Consider the following 20,568-nt stretch of genomic DNA (forward strand, 5'->3'; position numbering starts at 1 on the left):
CCCAGTCCCCAGACTAATAAAATTTATATAAGGTCCACTGGCAGACACTTCATGTATCTACAAACAGAGAATAGCAATAAAGAAACAGACACTATAAAAAATAACCAAATGGACATCCTTGAGTTGAAAAATGTTATAAGTGAGAAATGAAGGGGGGTGAATTGGAGGGGGAGATGAACCATGATTGACTGTGAACTCTGAGAAACAAACTGAGGGTTCTCGAGGGGAGGGGGTGGGGGGATGGGTTAGCCTGGGATGGGTATTAAAGAGGGCACGTACTGAATGGAGCACTGGGTATTATACACAAGCAATGAATCATGGAACACTACATCAAAAACTAATGATGTAATGTATGGTGATTAACATAACATAATAAAATAAAAAAAATTCTTAAAGAACAACAACAAAAAAGAAAAATGTTTTAAGTGAAATGAGAAACTTCAGGGCAACCTGGGTGGCTTAGTTGGTTAATTAAGTGTATGATTTGATTTTGGCTCAGGTCATGATCTCAGGGTGGTGAGGTCAAGTCCCACATCAATCCTGCATCAGACTCCCTGCTCAGCAGGGAGTCTGCCTGAGATCTCTCTTCCTCTGCCCCTCCCTCCTGCTCTCTCTCTCTCAAATAAATATATCTTAAAAAAAAAAAAAGAAAGAAAAATTGCACTAGAGGACCCAACAATAGATTTATTTATTTTATTATTATTATTTTTTAAAGATTTTATTTATTCATTTGACAGAGAGAGAGCACAAGCAGAGGGAGCAGCAGGTAGAGGGAGAGGGAGAAGCAGGCTCCTGCTGAGCAGGGAGCCTGATGCGGGACTCAATCCCAGGACCCTGGGATCATGACCTGAGCCGAAGGCAGACACTTAACCGACTGAGCCACCCAGGCGCCCTCAGCAATAGATTTAAAGATGGATTACAGACTATACAGTTCAAAGATTAGAGAAAAAAGAAAGAATAAAGGAAAATGTACAAAGCCTTAGAGAAATGTGGGACACCATTAAGCTCACAAATGTATGCTAAATGGGAATATCAGGAAAGAAGAGAGAGAAAGAAGCAAAAACAAAAATAAAAAACAAAATAACTGAAACCTTCCATAATTTGCTGATAAACATTGATTTACACATTCAAGAATTTCAATAAACTCCAAGTAGGAAAAACAAAGAGAGCCTCCAAGTAGGAAAAACAAAGAGAGCCACAACCAGACACATCACAGTAAAAATGTTGAAAGACAAAGATAAACTTTCAAAAGGAGCAAAAGAAAAATGCTCATCTGGTACTATAGAGGGAAACCCCAATAAGATTAATCACTGATTTTTCATCAGAAATAATGAAGGCCAGAAAGCAGTGGATGACATATTCAAAGTTTTAAAAGAATACAACTCCTGGGGCACCTGGGTGGCTCAGATGGTTAGGCGTCTGCCTTTGGCTAGGGTCATGATCTCAGGGTCCTGGGATCGAGACCCACATCGGGAATCCAGCTCGTGGGGGGGGAGTCTGCTTCTCCCTCTCCCCCTGCTTGTGCTCTCTCTGTCTCTCTCTCTCTCAGATGAATAAATAAAATCTTTAAAAAATGACATAAAGTAAAAGAATACAACTCCCCACTAAGAATCTTATATTTGGCAAAGCTATCTTTCAAAAATGAAGGCAGGATAAAAACAGCATCAGCCAGGTAGAATGCTATTAAAGATACAACAATAAGAAGAATGATGCAGTTGCTATCTTCCTGAATTTACATTCTACTTATTGACATTTTGTGGAATAAGTAGAGGAATTGATGAGTTGTAGATCTATAGTAATTTTCTAGATACCAGATCTCTACCCCAGTCACTACCAATAACGGAGCTATAGTTTTAAAGAAATCTGAATTTTGGGGTGCCTGGTTGGTTCAGCCAGCTAAGCGTCTGCCTTTGGCTCAGGTCATGATCTCAGGGTCCTGGGATCGAGCCCCGCATCCAGCTCTCTGCTCACCGGGGAGTCTACTTCTCCCTCTCATACTCTTTCTCTCTCACTCTCTTTCTCTGTCAAATAAATAAATAAATAAAATCTTAAAAAGAAATCTGAATCTTTTTAACAGTGAATACTTTGGTGACATATATGAATATTATTAATATTCATAACTCCATCTTATAAATGGAAAATCCCTAAGAAGCCAGAGGGAGTTCACATCATGTAACCAATATGCAAGCTCGGTAGGTTTAGTTTCATGTAGGATAGCTCTATGATAATACATAGCAGAATCTAGCAGAAATTTTTCTTCTTGCTTGTTCAAAATTATTACCTATCGACTAACACCTACTTCCTAAGTAGAAATAAAACTGGTTCATGAAATTATTGGGAATGATTTCATAGTCTTCTTTCTTTGGTCAAAGTACTGTTATTCATACCAGTTAGTAGATGGGTCAACTAAGGCCAGGACAGATGAAGTCACTTGCAAAGGCAACAACTAGTATGTGGCAGAACTGAGATTTATAACTTTTCAGAATTTTGCACTATTCTGAAATGCTTCTAATTCCTATTAATTTGCCTTTCAAAAGGTTTGATGGAGAAAGGAAGGAATTAGAGGTATAGCTTGAGGGAAGAGAGCTTTGATAAAAAAATAAAATAACATTAACATTGCACACACTTTGCATATAATTTAATCCTCTTGATCATTCAGATAAGCTTTTGGGTCTTTCATTACTTCTCATTTCTTATCAAGCATATGAATTTTCTATTATATTTCTCCTATATTCTATAATATTGCTGTTATAATTACTAAGCGTTTCTCTTCCTTGAGATCTCAGACAAATCAATTTTTGCTTCACACAAAGTATGATGTTTTCTATTGTGTGCCTTCAAGTATTTTGTAACAGTTAAAAATCTGTTTATCAAATAATAACTTGGGGCGCCTGGGTGGCTCAGTTGGTTAAGCGACTGCCTTCGGCTCAGGTCATGGTCCTGGAGTCCAGGGATCAAGTCCCGCATCGGGCTCCCTGCTCGGCGGGGAGCCTGCTTCTGCCTCTGACCCTCCCCCCTCTCATGTGCTCTCTCTCTCTCATTCTCTCTGTCTCAAATAAATAAATAAAATCTTTAAAAAATAATAATAATAACTTGGAATAACCCATTACTATTATTACTCCTTTCTATTTATTTGATGAGATAAATTAAAGAGAATATTAGCTCTACTCTTAGGTTTCCAAAGTAATCATATTCTATTAAGACATTCTAAAAAAAAAAAGACATTCGAAGTGAGAGAAATTAATTCTATTTCCAAAGACAGGCTTATTACTTAATTTTAGTATTTTCTTCACAAAATGAATTATATATATATATATGAATTACATATACACATAGATATCAGAATTTTTAATATAATTTATTGGAGCAGGTTCATATTTTAGTATGTCCTAAGGCATGAATAATATTCAGTCTTTGTGGACTTGTGTTTCCCTAATATGAAAATATTTTTGGTATGGTTTATGTAATGATCTCTAAAAGATATCACAGTATTTATTTTAGGAATGAATGCAATAATGGACTAGTTTTGTTCACAAAATTAAACCGATAAAAATGGGAGACAGAACAGATAATCTTATGAAATGGGCATGACTTTATTTATATGTTGCTTTTTCCTGAGCCCAAATCAAGGTGTTGGCAGGACCAAACTCCATCCAGCGGCTTTAGGTGAGAATCCATTCCCATCTTCCAACTTCTGGCGGCTACTGACAGTCCTTCACTTGTGGGTGTACCCTTCCAGTCTCTATCTCCTCCTCCTCTCTGTGTATGTGAAATATTTCACTGCCCCTTTCTTATGAGACACTTATAATGGCATGTTTGACCTATTTGGATAATCTTTAATTCCACTATATCTGCAAACATTTTGCCATATAAAAACATTCACAGATTCTTGGTACAAGGACCGAATATCTTTGGGGCCACAGTTGAGCCCACTACAAATTTTAATTACATTGTGCTAAATGAAAGGAGACAGACTCTGAATGTTACATATGATTTGGTTTTTTTATACTCTATTCTGGTGTAGGAAAAAACTATAGGAAGAGGCTGGTGGTTGGGAGAGGGATTGACTACAAGGGAATGCAAAGGAATGTTGGAGTAATGAAACTCACTTGTATGTTTATTATGATGATGGTTACAAAACTGTTGTATTCATCTGTTAAAAGTCTCAGAATGGTATGATAAAAAGGGTGAATTTTACTGTATATTAATTATGTTTCAATTTAAATAAATAAAAGGAAAACATAACATGGTATCTCTTATATTCTTATTGAATGTGACTTGGATATAAGACTTGGAAAGTTGTCTCTTCTCAGCAATATCAGGTGGATCAGCAGCCATGCTTTCCTTTGTTTCACCTTCAACTGGAGATAATATAATTCTGTAAAATTCTTATTTGTTCAGAATTCTTCGATAGTACTCTAATTTTTTTCTGCTCACTATTTTCTATTTAGTTGCTTCATATTTCTCCAAAATTCTCATATTTTTTTGAGAGGGAGAGAGAGAGACCAACTGAGCCACTCAGGCACCCCAATAATGCTCACTTTTTAAAGATATTTTGGCCTTATGATTTGCAGTGTGGAATAATTTTTCTCAAATATTTCTCAGGAACCTGTTTCTCAAAACTTCTTCTTTATTATTGTTACTTAATACAGAAGGCACATGCATACACACTTGTGTGCGAGTGTGTGTGTATTGATTTAAATATATAGGCTACCTTTGGTTAAACAGTCTTTCTGAGAGGTTATCATTTGAACTGAGACTGAAGGACAAGTAAGTCATGTCATGCAATGAATAGCATGCTCTCTATACAAATATGAACCTGAAGTCACACTTGATACCTCTCTTCCTTGTAATCCTCTTACCCATTCCACCACCAAGTCACGTCTATTGTACATTCTATTTTGTAACATTTGCCACTACTCAATTTCTCTTCCAATAATGTCCTAGTTTAAGCTACCTTCCATATCATGCTGGGAAAGTTACAGTAGTCTCCCTCTCTTACTAGCTACCCTTCCAACTAGTTGATACACATCTTTTTTGACCCTACCAAACTTCTCCTTGTGCTTTAGCAAAAGTGACCTGATCCAGAAGTAAATTGAATCAGGTAACTTCTCCTGACTTTTAGCACCTCATGTCAATTCTTTGCCTTAGGAAAGACTCCTGTTCTTTCGGAACAGAATATATCTTACAATTACACAGTTTTTTTTTTTTTCCACCATATACCTCTCATTCATAGGACTGATCACAATTGATATTTTATTATTTTTATGTTTATTTGATTAAAATCTGTCCTCTAATGGAAAGATCCATGAACTCAGAGATTGAGAATTTTTAAAAAATATTTTGTTTGCCATCACATCCTTCATCAACATCCTAATTGTTGGAAAATAATGCTCCATGAATATTTTCATGTTTCTAAATGCTCAGTGCTTTCTGAAAAGAAATCCCTGGCAACTTGAGTTAAAGGACGATTGATTAAATGATAACCATGTCTTGGAAGTCAGAGATAGTGAATTGCTCTGGAGAGATTTATACGTTTATCTGCCCTGGAGCCATTTATTTGGATTCCAAACAGTTGTAAGAAATTTAGGAATCTCCCCTTCCTCTTCCTAGAAATAATTTGCCTACATTAGAGAGCAAAACTTCTTCTACCCTGTAAGCAGAAGTGAGGAGAGGCAGCTCCTCTGGCAGATTCTATGTAACTCCTGAAGTTCTGAGATTCATAATTTCGGTGAGACCCTCTCCTGAACTACAGATTCCCCTGTATATGCAGGGTCCAGCTGGCTCTCACAGTACCCACCCCCTCCATGGGAAATAAATAAGGCATGGGGAACAAATTCTAAAATTGGTCTTCTTCCTATCCAGAACCTTCATGTTTATTATCAAGATGTTAAGATAAAATAACTAGATATAAAGACTTATCACTGGGGTTTTGTACATGGTAAGTAATTTTTAAAGGAATAATTTATATATATATAAATTAAATATATGGAATTTCATACCTATATATGTAATTATATAATTATAAGTAATCATATTCTCTCCCCCTAAATTATATATATATTGTATAATTACATATATGATTACATATATATTGGGTATGAAACCTCATAATGAGTTATATATATGTATTATACTCATGTTTATTTGAATATAAAGAATTATATTATTTATATATGTAACTACCTTAGTTTCAGAAGTCACCACCTGCATAAGCATTGGTTACTTTGAATGTCACATATTTCTTTTTTTCTTAGTTATTTGAATCTAGAAAATCTGAAATTCCTTTTATTAAATAAAGGAAAATGTTATTAAAACATTAAAGGAATGTGAAAAATCTAAATTGATAATACAATTATTATATCAAATTGCCAAGAAACTTACATTATGTAGTAGATAACTTCTGTTACACAATCTAGAATTGGTTATTAGAGTGGGTATAATTCAAATTGTGTTTTTAGATGCTTTGACACTTGAATTAGGCTCTGAAATGATATTTCCTTAATGTAAGCCATATATCTTTCTCCTCCAAGAGTTGGTTTTATTGTTGCTTCTCTATTTCCCTATTTTAATGTATTTTGTGGCAGTATTTTATGCTGTTTTGTTATTTAAAATAGATATAAAATATTTATATCCATCCAAGCCATATTGGAGCTTATGCATAACATGTTGCATTAGTTTCTCCCAACTCCCATCAAACTGCACATAATAATATTGAGGGTGTCTGTTCCTACCCTTAAGATTGCGCTGTCCTAGAGACAGGAAAATATTAACACAGTTATCAATTCGTCCAGTAAATGTTCATTGACGGCCTCTGTGTTCCAAATATTGTCTTATGTCACTAGAAGTTGTCAATTTTGATAGCAGTTGCAGTCCTTACCCTCAGAGGTCTGAGCTAGCATGGAAAGTGATGTTCACAACCCCAATACAAACCCAGCTACAGAGCGGTGTTCACAGGACTAAGTGCTAATGCATAAGAAACACTTGGTTGGGTGTTTGCAGACATCAAGAGCTTAATATGTTTAGTACCATCATTATTTTTCATATTAAGAGTACAGCAGAGGGTAGGTGCTTAGAGGGAGCCAAATTATAGCTGCCCAAAGTACAGCTCATGGCACCTAACCCACACTGAGAGCAGGGACTGGGGAAAACCTGACTGGAGGCCGCAAAATGACAGGCATAGCTTTTGTGAAAAGTGCTCAGCTATCACTTCATGCTCCTCACGTCTGCTTCCAAATCTCACACAGACATCTATCTTAGGAGGACTCTGTCATATATAAAGTGTTACTGCAAGGAAATACAGAAAATGTTGTTTTAGAATTTCAGGTTCTGTAGTATAGGAAGATAAGTTAGAAAAGGGGTTTTGAGTAGACATCCATTGAATTAACATAGCATCTGCAGTCTACAGTTTTGGTTACTTATACACACAGACATATCTGCCTTATTATACTTAACTTTGAAATAACAACAATAATAGCATGTTTTCACCTATCCTAACCAGTCATCTACCTATTGTATCAGTAAAGATATACACACCATTTACTCAGAATTGGAACTCCAAGGTATTGTCATTCACTGTATCCATCTATGGGTGATGTTCACTTCTTTAGTTCAGTTAACATCTTATCATGATAGATTATAGATTTATGGAATAAATTATAAATGTAAGCATCTCCAACCCATCCTATATAAAATTATAGAGGGAAGTTAGTGGAGAAGGATTAAAATTAATATAAATATGTTAGAACAAATAAAAATATAGTATTTATTATAGTCCTTGTTCCTGCAACCGGCCACAATTTGATAGTTGATCTTTACAACTTTCTTCCATTATGCATTTTTTTTGCTTTGCCCTCATAATGCACCTCATGTGGTCTCTTTTTCTGATAAGGTATAACCCAAACCTTCATTTCTCGGGGTTTTGCTTTGTTGGTCCCACCTACATGAGCTTTCTGGGCTCAACTATTATCTTTTATCATTGTACATTACAGTATTAAAAGGTAGTTCAAAGGATCCCTGTAGGCTTCAGACATGATCCCACTATATAGCTACACAGAGTTTCCATGAAATTATGCATCCAGGCTACACAGAAGCCCTGTGCCCTGTTTATCCAGTGGAATGAGAAATTCAGAGAGGTCAAGTGATGGGCTCAATTTCCAACTTAGTGGACTCATTCTTTTGTCTTCTAGTGGAGACATTCATCCTTTGGGTTCTAAGAACTGTAGACCAGCACAGCCCAGCATATATCTGTGAGGTCTAGAAAACAAAGAAGGGGTGCCTGGTTGGCTCAGTCAGTTGTAAGTTTGAGCCCCATGCTGGGTATAGAGATTACTTAAAAAATAAAATCTTAAAAAAGAAGAAAACAAACAAAAATAAAAACAAAAACAAAACAGACAATAAAAAATCCTGTGTCATTAAATGTAATAGTGAGAGATATCTCTATACTCCTTTATTTCCCATACTTACATATTCTGGCTGTGGGTGAATAAAATAAAACACAACAAAACATATATTGCTCATTCTTGATGGTATAAAATACTGTATTTTGTGGAAAAATACTAACACGAAAACCCTGCAAAAAAATGATTCAGAAGAGGACTATGAATGCCAATTATTTTAATAAGAAATGTAAATAATAAAAAAGTACCATGTCAAAGATTTCTTTGGTGGTATTTAAAAAATTTCCTTCAGTGTTACATAAAGTAATTGTGCAATTACAATAACTGGCATCTTCTAATTTAAGGTGTTTGATAAAAAGAACAGTCACGAGTCCTTGGGCAGCATGCATATTTGCCACTCAGATCTTTCTTTAAGAGAGAACCTATTGTTAGAGGTATAGCTGACTGACAGACTCCAGGTGTAGCAGTTTGGGGATCCACTTCAGTTTTCCTTTGGAGGCCAATCTCCCTAATCTCCTCTCAGTCAATATCAGAAGATGGCAGGTTTACTAGGGATGGACCATTTCTGCCCAATGTGAGATTTCTCTAATGAGAAATCTTTTCTCTAGAGTTCTATTGACTTAACCAAGATCTTCTCAGATTAGTACTCTGTGTCTCTCTTTCAAGATAATAAAAACCAATTTTAGGCTTTCAGTCTAGAAGGAAAAATTCAAGTCTTTATTCTGAACTTTGTGGAAATGTTGGGATTTACATGTGCCCTTGCTAGTAAAAGGCTTTCTTAAGCTTATTTTTAAGTCTAGAAGTAAGCAACTTTTCCAAGCTTTTGAGGCCTTTTTTCCTGAATTCTATTGATTCCCCTTACTTTATCTTTGAAAACCATTAAATTTTGGGGTGCCTGGATGGCTCAGTCATTAAACGTCTGCCTTCAGCTCAGGTCATGGTCCCAGGGTCCTGGGATCGAGCCCTGCATCGGGTTCCCTGCTTGGCGGTGGGCCTGCTTCTCCTTCTCCCACTCCCCCTGCTTGTGTTCCCTCTCTTGCTGTATCTCTCTGTCAAATAAATAAATAAAATCTTAAAAAAAAAGAAAGAAAACCATTAAATTTCACCCAAGCTTATCTTTTTCTTGTATTTTTCTGCCAAATGCAGACTGTGTTTGCTAAAACTACATGGTTTGGTTTTTTGTTTGTTTTTGTGTGTGTGTGTGTGTGTTTTCTAATCACTTTTCCTAGGGCTTTTGGTTCAGTACACTCAGGATTCGCTTTCTAAGCTATCATGATCAATAGTTTTACTAAATGGTTTTCCACTGAATAAAACATCTTGTTCTATATACAGTCTGATATGTTTCTTTAATGCTCGCTGTATGGTCAAAGGGATAACTTAAAGCTGCCAAGTATGAAGATTTCCTTTCTCTATTCCCCATCAGAATAAATCAGTGGGACTCCAAAGCTACCACAGTTCACTTCTGGCTGGTGACAGCATATTCCGAAGAGCATTTTGTAAACCAGGCAGAATTATTTTTTTTTCTCCTCTCTATCAATTGGATATGAAGAGTTTCTATAGAGGTCATGGGTATGTGTTGAGGCAGTAGTAAATGCATTGGGAGTGTGAGCGAGCTGCTTGTGGATGAAGGGCTGTTGATGATGTCTAACTATATGGTTAGATGGATCAGTCAACTTATAAGGCAAGCTGAGCTAATGGGGTCATCTAGGTTTCCAGCAGAAACTATTCAGCCTGTACCAGGATTCAATAGCAAGCAAAATCTATTTCTATTTCTCAGAAGCAGAATAGGTATTTGATGAAGAGGACATAGCTGTGTTCTAAAATCCCAAGTTCATTTCTGTTGACTTTATTCACTTAGATTCCATTGATTCAAGGTTTCATTCAACTAACTAAGCAAACATTCCCAGCTATGGGTTAAAACAATGAAGGTGAATAACCTGCAAGTGTGATCACATCAATGAGTCTACTTCAATCTAAATTGTCTCTCCATTCCATAAATACTTCTGAAGATATGCCAATATAAATAAGCAAAATACTGCAATTCCTCTGGTGTTTAAATCTTTTCCTTTTGAATTTGACTTTGGAATTTGTCCTTTGGGATATAGAGAGATATACTCCTAGTTCTAGTTCTGGAGGCAATAAGACATAAAAGGAGAAGCTGAAGGAATTGACATCTCTTGCAGAATTACTACCTTAAGTTGCATCATTATAAGATGTTTAAGTAATGAAGGACAGGCTCCATAAGACAGAGAAGGGGCTGCTGCAGTGGCAAAGAAAATTCTGTGAGGTTAACTCTATTCAGACCCATCTGAATCCTATAAAATGTTTTCATTCAAATTCTGCAGTTCCCACTATTTCTTACAAGTTTCCTGGTGATGTTGTGAATTCAATTTATGCTGTATTTGAGTAATAGGATCAGATCTACATCTGATTTTCTGATGCTTATGTTCTGTAGTAAAGAGAGAAAGGGACTATTTTAGAGTAGACAAAGAAACCTCTGCTTTTTATTATCAACTATTTAGCTGAGATTCTCAAACTTTCAATTTGACATTTTATTTCTTTAAGACTTCTAGCACAATTAAACACAATCTGAATCTTCATTACTTTAACTCTGAATCTTTATATTCCTCATGAAAAATAAGTATGTTATTCACCAAAACCCTACTCTTTTTTTTAAACAAAATTCACATTTTATTTAGGTTGAAATAAACTATACAAAATTGATTTTCTTCACCAAAAATAACAGCAATATTTTCTGTATTATTCCTAGATAAACCACAAAACACTTATTTTTGTAGGTTTTCCAGGTTTTGTTTATAAATCAAGACGAGGCAGTAGATATAGTCATGGAAAAAGAGGAGAACAGACAAATCAGTTGTCAGTATCCATGGCCTCTGATCCTGTCTTGACCATGAACAGAGGTGTTCAACATACACCTGCTAAAAAGCTTATGAAGACGTAGGTGTTCTACATACACTTGCTAAAGAGCTTATGAAGATGTAGGCTCAACAAAGGAATGTAAACAGCAACAATCCAATGTGGAACAACAATGGCAGGCCCTCCCATTCAAACTTTAACTGTAACTTGTTCCTTTAAGTTTATTTGATAAAGACAAAATCTCTACTGCAATCCTTGCCTGGCAAGCTCACGTGTTTCTCTCTCTCTGTCTCTGTCTGGTAACTCCCTTAACTGTCCATTACAGATTTTTAACATACTAACACTCCTACTATTCAAAGGTCACTCTGAGCTTCATTGTAACATTTTATAAAATGTACTCCTTCCTCCCATACCTATTCAAAATCTTTATCTTCTAAGAACTGATAACTCAATACCAGACAATTGGATCCAGTGACAATAAATGTTTTATCTAAAATGACTTAACTAAAACAATTCCCAAGTGCCATTAGCAGAGATCCCACAGAAGTGTAATGTGGCACTTTCAATGCTATCTTCTGGAACAGGTATGTCTCCAAAGCATGAGAGTTTAAACAGGGGCCATTTAAATTGGCAGATTATCAATGGCTAATGTACTCAATGAGAGGTCGACAGGTCAAGATATTCAGTGATTAAGTGGCCTACATACACCTGACAGCTTTTCTGTAAGATGTTTTCAAATTTCTTACAGATTTTTCCAAATATCAAACATAAGAGAAAGCCTACTTTAAAAGTCTTTTAGGTATTTTCAATGGTTTCTGAGTTATCTGTAGGAAGCTCTGACTTAGTTGTATAGAGTTTGATATACGTGTCCACCATTAAATCCAGATCATGTTTTATATCAAAATTTATGTTAAGCAAAGCCAAGTTACTTGACCTTTGGTCTGTCAAAGTGTTCCTCAGGTATGCTTTGAGACGCTTTCGCCCATTTTCATAGCGTTCATTCTCAACCTTCATCACAGGAAGAATACATAGGACTTTTAGCAATGCATAAACATTAGGAAAAAACTTGATGTCTGGTAGATGCAGGGCTTCATAAATGGTGGATGGAAGCTCTATATCTTTCCCTCTGTGTTTCCACTTGATTCTCCAGCAATGCAGCTCAGCTGAGAGTGTGTCGGGATTGGGCAAGTCACTTCTGTACATGTCAGCATGGTGCTCCTCCGATGTATTAAATTTGAGCTGTCCCATGACAGAGGGTACAAGAGATAAGCATTTAAGAGCTTTGAGGTGCTGTTCTGAGAATATATCTTTCAGTTCCTGAATAATGTTCCACTGTTGGAGCACTTAGAGTTTCTTTATAGTAACTCTCAGAAGTGAGCTGAGATTCCAGGTTACCTTGCTGGGCTCTGCGGACTTTTCCCAGGGAGTTTCATCTGAACATCAAGCTTAGTTGCCAAATTTGTGGCTTCTTCGAACCAAAATTCATGATAAACTTCAATATTTTCCATCACTTCATTTAGTGAATGCAGCACTGCAGTCAAGCTACTGGCTGCAAAGAAGACATCAGAGGTTTGCCCTTGAAGGTTTTTCCCAAAGGCTCTTGTAAAAGATAGAACATTTTTAAGAACAACAATGGTAATGACGAAATCAAAATCTGTTACTGCACTACAGAGTACAAAAGCTCGACCAGCTATATAGTTATTCCATCTAATATTTGTATCACTATTTATACCATCTAAACATAAAACAAGTGCTTGTAGGAGGTCCACTAAAATTTCAAAAGCATCATGCCTGCCTGTCCACTGAGAATGGCAGATTTCCTTCAGTTCTTTACCCTTTTCCTCATTGTTCTAAAAGAGGACAGAAATTACATTGTCAAGCTCCAAAAGCAATTGTGGAGATCGATGGAAGAAAGAACAAACTTCCTCAATTGTTCCTAACGCAACAGATACTCCCACAACAGGCACTGATTTTGCCAACCATATATTTAAGGCACCGGAAGAGCAAAGTGTGTAGACAGCTTGGGGATATTTCTCTAAAAGTCTAGAAGCAACGACTTTCATTTTGGAAGAAAATCCACTGGACACAATGAAAGCCTGGCCACGACAATACTCCATGTTTAACCCCCACTTCTCAGTTATCGTAGTGTGAAATTTTACAGCCAAAATTTCTGCATCAGCTTCATAAGGCAAGAAGCCCACAAATTCCTCTCTCAGGTTATGAGATTCATCAACAAACCTCACCAACACAGGCAAGTGTTCTTCCCCTGCTATGTCCACTACGTCATCAGTGATGATGGAAAAGAAGTGGGAGTCTCTCACTTCCCTGAGGGTCTCCTCCCGAATGCAGCTCTCACAGATGTCTAGCATCTGTTTCTGCTGTGTTTTCGAGCAGAACAATGTGTTAACTGCTGTTGTCTCAAAGCGCTTTCTCAGAACCTCTTTGCCAGAATTTATCCGGCACTCCAGCAGTGCTTGGAAGTTATCCGGAGTAAATAGACCCTCTGGGATTTCATCAGTTTCATGGCCATCCAGAGGGATGTTTTGTTTTCCCATAAGAATCAAAATTTCAAATAAAGATTTTAAGTATTCTTTGTTTTCTTTCTCTTCAAGGGTTAAAGGTAAAATGTCTTCATCCTGTTCTTCACCCCCTTCTTCTGCACTGGGATTCTGAGCATTGCTGTTATTTATTTCTTTATGTTTTGGTTCCTGTTCAGAAGTTTCATCAGTTTTTTTCTGTTTCAGTGTCCTGATTTCATCTTCACTCAATTCTTTTATTCGTTTTCTGTGTCTACTATGTGGTATGTGGATTGTTCAAATGACTGGTAAGATCAAATATTGTTGGTATTGCATTATCTCGAAGAACTGTTCTATAAGGACTCTCCCAATGACTTCACAAGTATCTGCTTCAATTAATTTTGAGAAATAAAATAACCCAATCATTCTTTAGTTTTCTGATGCCTCTGCAAAATGTATAGTTCTACAGATCATAGAGGTCTCAAAGTGTTTGGCACATAATCGATAATGTTTATTTAGTTGATCAGGTGTTTTATCTTCTAAGTCTGCTCTCCTACAATTCTCCACCCACTTCTGGCGTCTGGCCGGATCCCGCGGGAACCTGAAAAAGGCCAGGTCCGACTGCGTACTCTTCCTCGTGCAGTTGGGGCAGCGCAGAGGTTCGGCATCGTCGCCCACCCGCCGGCCGGCCCAGCCCTCCCCTCCCCGCCTCCTCAGGGCAGCCCGTCCGCCCGTCGGCAAGGCCAGCGCGCCGGGGGCCAAAACCCTACTCTTAATGAATGTTTCTTTTTAGTTATTAACTTAACTGTTTCACCACAGTATGTTATAGATTATTAATGTACTATCATCAAAAGCTAAATACATCATCACTAAAAGGAGCCAAATCAGGTAAGATAATAAGTCCTAGATTCACAATTTCTTAATTGTACACTAATCTGATATCTCCTCTGATAATAATTATTCTATCAGTAAAGTTTTTGTAGTTTAAAACAACATAATCCCCTACTTAGACCCCAAGTAGTTAATGCAGAAAGAAGATTAATATAAAGACATTGATTAGTTTACAAAATTTCTGAAAGAATCAGAGAATCAGGCTTTGCTATTAAACAAAGATTTAGAGCAGCAATTGCTAATGTGCTAGTATAACATATGATATTCTAAAGTTTGCATTATTGTTAAAGTTGTCCATTCTTCAGCACCTGTAATATTTTACCAAGTCTAGAATAAGTTTACATCATCATGCTTGATAGAATATCCAATACCTTTATATGTTGTCATTGCCCTGTGTTGCTTACTTCTTTTTCCGAATCTCATGCTTCTTATTAGTGGATCCAGATCATCCACAGGATCCAAGTTACAAGGGTGTCTGGAAAAGATAATTTTCATCTTTTTTGTGTTTTCTATATTATAGAAAGGCAAATTCAAAGAGGGTTCAAATAGGTTATGACCGAGTCAAGTTTTAAAATTTAACATAGCTGGAAAAAGTCTTTTCAAGCAGAAGGATCGGAAGTAAAAGAAAGTGCAGGCTATTCAAAGGCAACATGGCTAAATGGTTGAGGAAATGCTTTATAGCTTCAGAAATTTACAATGCATACTGATTACTCTCAAAAAATCTTCAGTTTGACAATCTTTTGGTCCAGGACTTTTCAAATTTATTTATCCTAATTAAACTTGTTTTGCATAATACCTCTTATCATGCCACACAATAGCATCTGTGGAACACGTTTTAAGAGACAACACTAGATTGAAGGTATCAGAAGAATGGTGATGGACAGAGATGAGGCTGGAGATGCTTGTTTGTCTTGTTAAGGGAATTGGAGCTTTATGCCAATAGAGGGAGAATCATGGAAGTGTTGTGGGCAGCTCATGGCACAATGAAATTTAATTTACATCTCATGCACCTGTATCAAGCAGGTAGGCCAGTTAATAAGTTGTTTCATTAGTCTAGATGAGAAATTAAGAGATTGAAATATTATGTGTTAAAATCTGTCAAAAGTCCTGCGATGATGTTACAAAAATAACACAAAGTTTAAAGTGCCCAACTGAAGCTAATATAAGGCTGAAAAGTAGCTTGTATGCTGCTATCCACCCCCACCTCTCACTTGTCCCTATTCCCCTGCCTGTCTTTTGAGGAAGTTCCAACTTAACCCTTGATCATGTCAGAAAACAAAGGAAAAGTGAACATTCCCACGAGTGCTAAGGAATAGCAGAAACCATAGGATAGATAAATGTCAAGAACTCACGTTCCAAGGACCAAAACCAGAGAAGCAAAGTCAAGAGCAGAGACTAGGGACTAAGAGACATCAACACTGAAATGAAACATGGTTATAAGAGTAAAGTGTCCCTACGTGATAGTGTTGTTATAAATTATAATTTTATCTTAATTATATTTGAAACTTGGCCTTATGGTGTGTGAGTACATTGGGCTGAGGAAAAAAATGCAGAATTTATGCATTACCATGAAACGAGAGGGTCAAGAGAGACAAAGAAGCTGTAACAAAATTAGTGTTACAAACACTTAACAAACCAGTGCTGGTTTGGAGAGGGAAAAAAGGCAGAATTGATAATAATATCTGACCATATCTTATCTAGCATAATAAAGCATTTCAAATATTTGCAGTATGTCCATATTTTAATCTTTTTATTAGAGTTTGCTCAAAGATTATTATAATTTTAGTTTCAAGATTTGTTGTTATTATTATGAAAGTTATCTAGTTGTCAGTGGAATTAGAACCAATGATCCAAAACTTCAATATATATTGCTGAACTAACAGAAGTGAGGAGCTTATATATTTCTATGCTAGTTTGATAATGCTTTTTTTAAGATTTAGCTCCCAGCAGGGAAAACATTTTAATTTGGCAGGAAAAAGTGATATTGAACATCTAGCTCATTAGTTGGATATTTTTCCCCTTGAAATTTGATAGATTTAAAATGAATGAATAAAATGTGAAACCCTCAAGTCAATGTTTTATACATAAGTTGGGGAAAATGTGTTGAATTGTATTAAATAATTGATGACAACTTAAACATCTATTAGCAACATATAATTTGTATTTCTGACTGTACTCTTATCACATCCTTGTGCTTTTACTTAAATCTTTTGAAATAAGCCCTAGAGTTAACCACTTAATTTAGTTATAGAATTCTCTATGGAAATTTATATTTATTGTCTGAACAAGGTGACACGTTGTCTATACATATTTTAACATCTTAAATGTAAAAATTACTTTGGTGCATTTTTGGTGGGCAAGGGAGGGGTTCATCACAAATTAAAACACCTTAACAATTTCTATAGCAAATACTTGGGCACATTTGTCCTTAGAGACTAACAAATAAAACAGAATCTTCTAAGAAAATACACATTTTTAGAATATCCTCTAGTCAAATTATATAGTTAGAGTACACACACAGGTTAACAATAGACCTCTCTGATTATCTGAAACATTAATAGAATAATTTTATTGGAAATTAGGAAAACAATCCCATTTACACAGCACTCAAAAAAATAAAAAACCTAAGAATAAACTCAACTAAGAAGGTTGACATAGAATGAATTTTTGCAGCCCCTATTCATATGTTAAACACTAACTTCTGAAGTGATGATATTAGGAGGCTAGGCCTTTGGGAGGTGATTAGGTCATGATAGTAGAGACTTCATGAATGGGATTAGTGTCTTTATAAAAGTTGTGATGTTTTTTGATATTCCCATTTGGTTACACTATAGTCCCCAGTTATTTCATATAACACCAGTCTGCCAATTTTGAAGATCTGATTAAAGTACATAATCAGTTGACACTAAGTAAGGAAGATTATTCTAAGTAAGTTGGGTGGGCCTGATGCAATGAGTTGAAAGGCCTTTCAAAGCCAGGCTGAGGCATCACTGAGAGAAGAATAAATTTAGTTTATGGACCACAGTTTCAGATTATACCCATGAGTTTCAGTCTACCTTTCCTGATGGCCTGCCCTTTCAATTATGGATATTCCTAAGCAGCTCTCACAATCATATAAGCCAATTCTTTGCAATAAATCTCTTGATATATTCTGCTTCTCTGATTGAATTCTGGCTGACACAACTATTAAACTCAAGATGTCTAACTTCCAACCCAAACTTATGAAACACATAAGGAATCAAGGTAAAAAAAATATACTGTCAAGAGAAAAGTCAACCAACAGACCAGGCTCAGAAATAACCCAAATGTTGAAATAACAGACAGGAAAATTAAGATTATTATGATTAATATGTTAATGTCTCTGGTGGTAAAGATAGGTAACATATGTGAACAGATGGGAAATTTTGACAAAGACATGGAATCTATAGTAAAGAATTAAATGGAAATATTAGAGGGGTGCCTGGGTGGCTCAGTCCTTAAGCATCTGCCTTCGGCTCAGGTCATGGTCCCAGGGTCCAGGATCGAGCCCCACATCAGGCTCCCTGCTCGGCAGGAAGCCTGCTTCTCCCTCTCCCACTCCTCCTGCTTGTGTTCCCTCTCTCGCTGTGTCTCTCTGTCAAATAAATAAATAAAATCTTAAAAAAAAATAAATGGAAATACTAGAAATAAAAAACATGTTAATGAGATAAAGAATGTCTTTGACAATTTATCAGCAGACTCAATGCAGCTGAAGAAAGAATCAGCAAATCTGAGCATAGGTCAAATTGAAACACGCAGAGAAAAAAAATGTAAAAAAGCAAAAACAAAACAGCATCAATTATCCAGGTGTTGTAAGGCAACATCAGTCAACATCATGAATGCTAAATTAAAATATAGTAGGATAAGAGACAAGAGAGCAAACTAAATATTTGAGTGATAATGGATAATTTTTCTCTCAACACTAATGCCAGTCCACCACTCCCCACCCCCCCAGCCGGTCACACACACACACATATATACATCATATTTAGACTGTGTAAGGCAATGAAATAAAGAATACTTTGAGGACACTCAGAAAAAAACACATTTCATTCAGAGAAAAACAAAATAAAGATTACAGTGCATTCTTTTAAAAAACTATTCAAATCAGAAGACACTGGAGTGATATTCTTAAAGTACTAAAAGTAAAACAGAAATGTTAAGCAGATTTTTACATGAAGAGGAGAATATCCTTGAAGATAAATAATTAGCAAATTTTTTCAGACAAAAAATAAAATTAATGATCCACAAAAAACAAGCATTATTAAGTAAATTTCCATGATATACAAAAATCTCATGTCAATTTATTAAATATAACTATCAAGTGTCTGAATTCTCATTCTGTTTATAGGCAAATTTACATAGAATGCCTGATTAAAATCAGAAGACTTGTTGGTGATCATGATATAAGAACAGAGGAGGTTTAAATTAATAGAATACTGAATACTATCTATACATCATAATTAATCAGGTATTAATCATGTAATTGTGTATTAATGTTATCAGTATATCAAAGACACCTGGCTGCACATTCACCACCTGAAAAGTCTGCAGCTGAGAACTGGAGAGGGACGTTACATGTTTATTTTTCCAAGAGACTTGCTCTTGTTGATAGCCTAGAATATAAACACTTAAAAAAAAAAGATTTTATTTATTTGAGAGAGAAAGAGTGAGCAAGGGGAGTTGTAGGGGGTAGGGAGGGGGCAGGAGGAAAGAATCTCAAGCAGACTCCATGCTGAGATGAGCATGAGCCTGAGGAGGGGCTCAATCTCTTGACCCTAAGATCATGACCTGAGCCAAAACCAAGATTTGGACACTTAACTGACTGAGCCACCCAGGTACCCCTAAACACCTAAACACTTTAATAGTGACTGTTTCAAATCTTTTCTACCTTAGGTTGACACTTCTATTTTTTTCTCTACTTTTCCTCCTTTTTATGCTTTCCTCACTGATCCTTCACCCTTTTAGTTTACACATTCTTTTGTTTAATATATTAGCATATGCAGTCTTTATAACATACATACTTGTTCACTTAAGAACCACTGAGTCTTTAACTTAGCTTTGAATTTCTCTATCTTTTGTTTTGATTTTATAGTTTTACTCTAAAAGAGTAATTTAATTTCCCTTACTTCCCAGGATTAAATTGGCTTTCAGACATTCCTTAAAGAAGTTATTTCTAACAATTTTAAGCTTGCCTTTTTAATTCCTGAATAAGAATAGTAGCCACCATTTCTTTAAGCTCTCTTGAACAAAATCCAGTGTACTGTGTCCTTCAACAATCTACACAATCTGCAGTTACCCATCATTTCTCTGATCTCATTTCCAATCATTTTGTAATTAGTACATTGCTGGCTGTGCCCAAACTACCACTCTCACCATTCTCTAAACTCATTTACTATTTATCTACGTATCACTTCAGCTCTGCTGTTTCATCTCCCTGCCATGCTTTCCTCTCTAAAAATCTACATAGCTTGTCCCCTCACTGTTCTGGGTCTCTGAACAGATGCCATTCCATCACAGAGGCCTTCTCTGATTACCTCCATCACTGTAGACACCCTTTATTTGACTTTATTTCTTGGCTTACACTTATCATCAATTGATGACTTATGATTTTTTATTTAAGAATCATGAAAGAAGAAACTCTATTTGATTCACACTTATATCCCCAGCAAGTAGAAAAATTCTGGCACAAAACTGGCTTCAGTAAATATTTGTAAAATGAATGAGTAAATGTATGTCAGACATTATATGAGATCTTTCCTGTTCTATTATTTCATTAAATTCATATTTTAACTAATTTTATAGATGAGGAATTAGAAGCTCAAAAAGGTTAAAATAATTTGGTATTTCAAAGTTTGAAAAATTAC

General features: G+C 35.9%; 1 pseudogene across 1 annotated transcript; it reads right to left on the reverse strand.

The window, feature by feature from the left end:
- Positions 1-11,194: 11,194 nt before the first annotated feature.
- On the reverse strand, positions 11,195-14,460 carry LOC118015135 (annotated as a pseudogene). Its single transcript, XR_004680540.1, has 2 exons — positions 14,243-14,460; positions 11,195-14,156 (listed from the first exon to the last, which is right to left on the reverse strand). The product of XR_004680540.1 is annotated as a 52 kDa repressor of the inhibitor of the protein kinase-like (transcript).
- Between the last annotated feature and the right edge of the window lie 6,108 nt (positions 14,461-20,568).

The sequence above is a fragment of the Mirounga leonina genome, unplaced genomic scaffold, assembly GCF_011800145.1.
Source record: "Mirounga leonina isolate KUSES-001 unplaced genomic scaffold, KU_Mleo_1.0 Mir_165, whole genome shotgun sequence".
NCBI lineage: Eukaryota > Metazoa > Chordata > Mammalia > Carnivora > Phocidae > Mirounga > Mirounga leonina.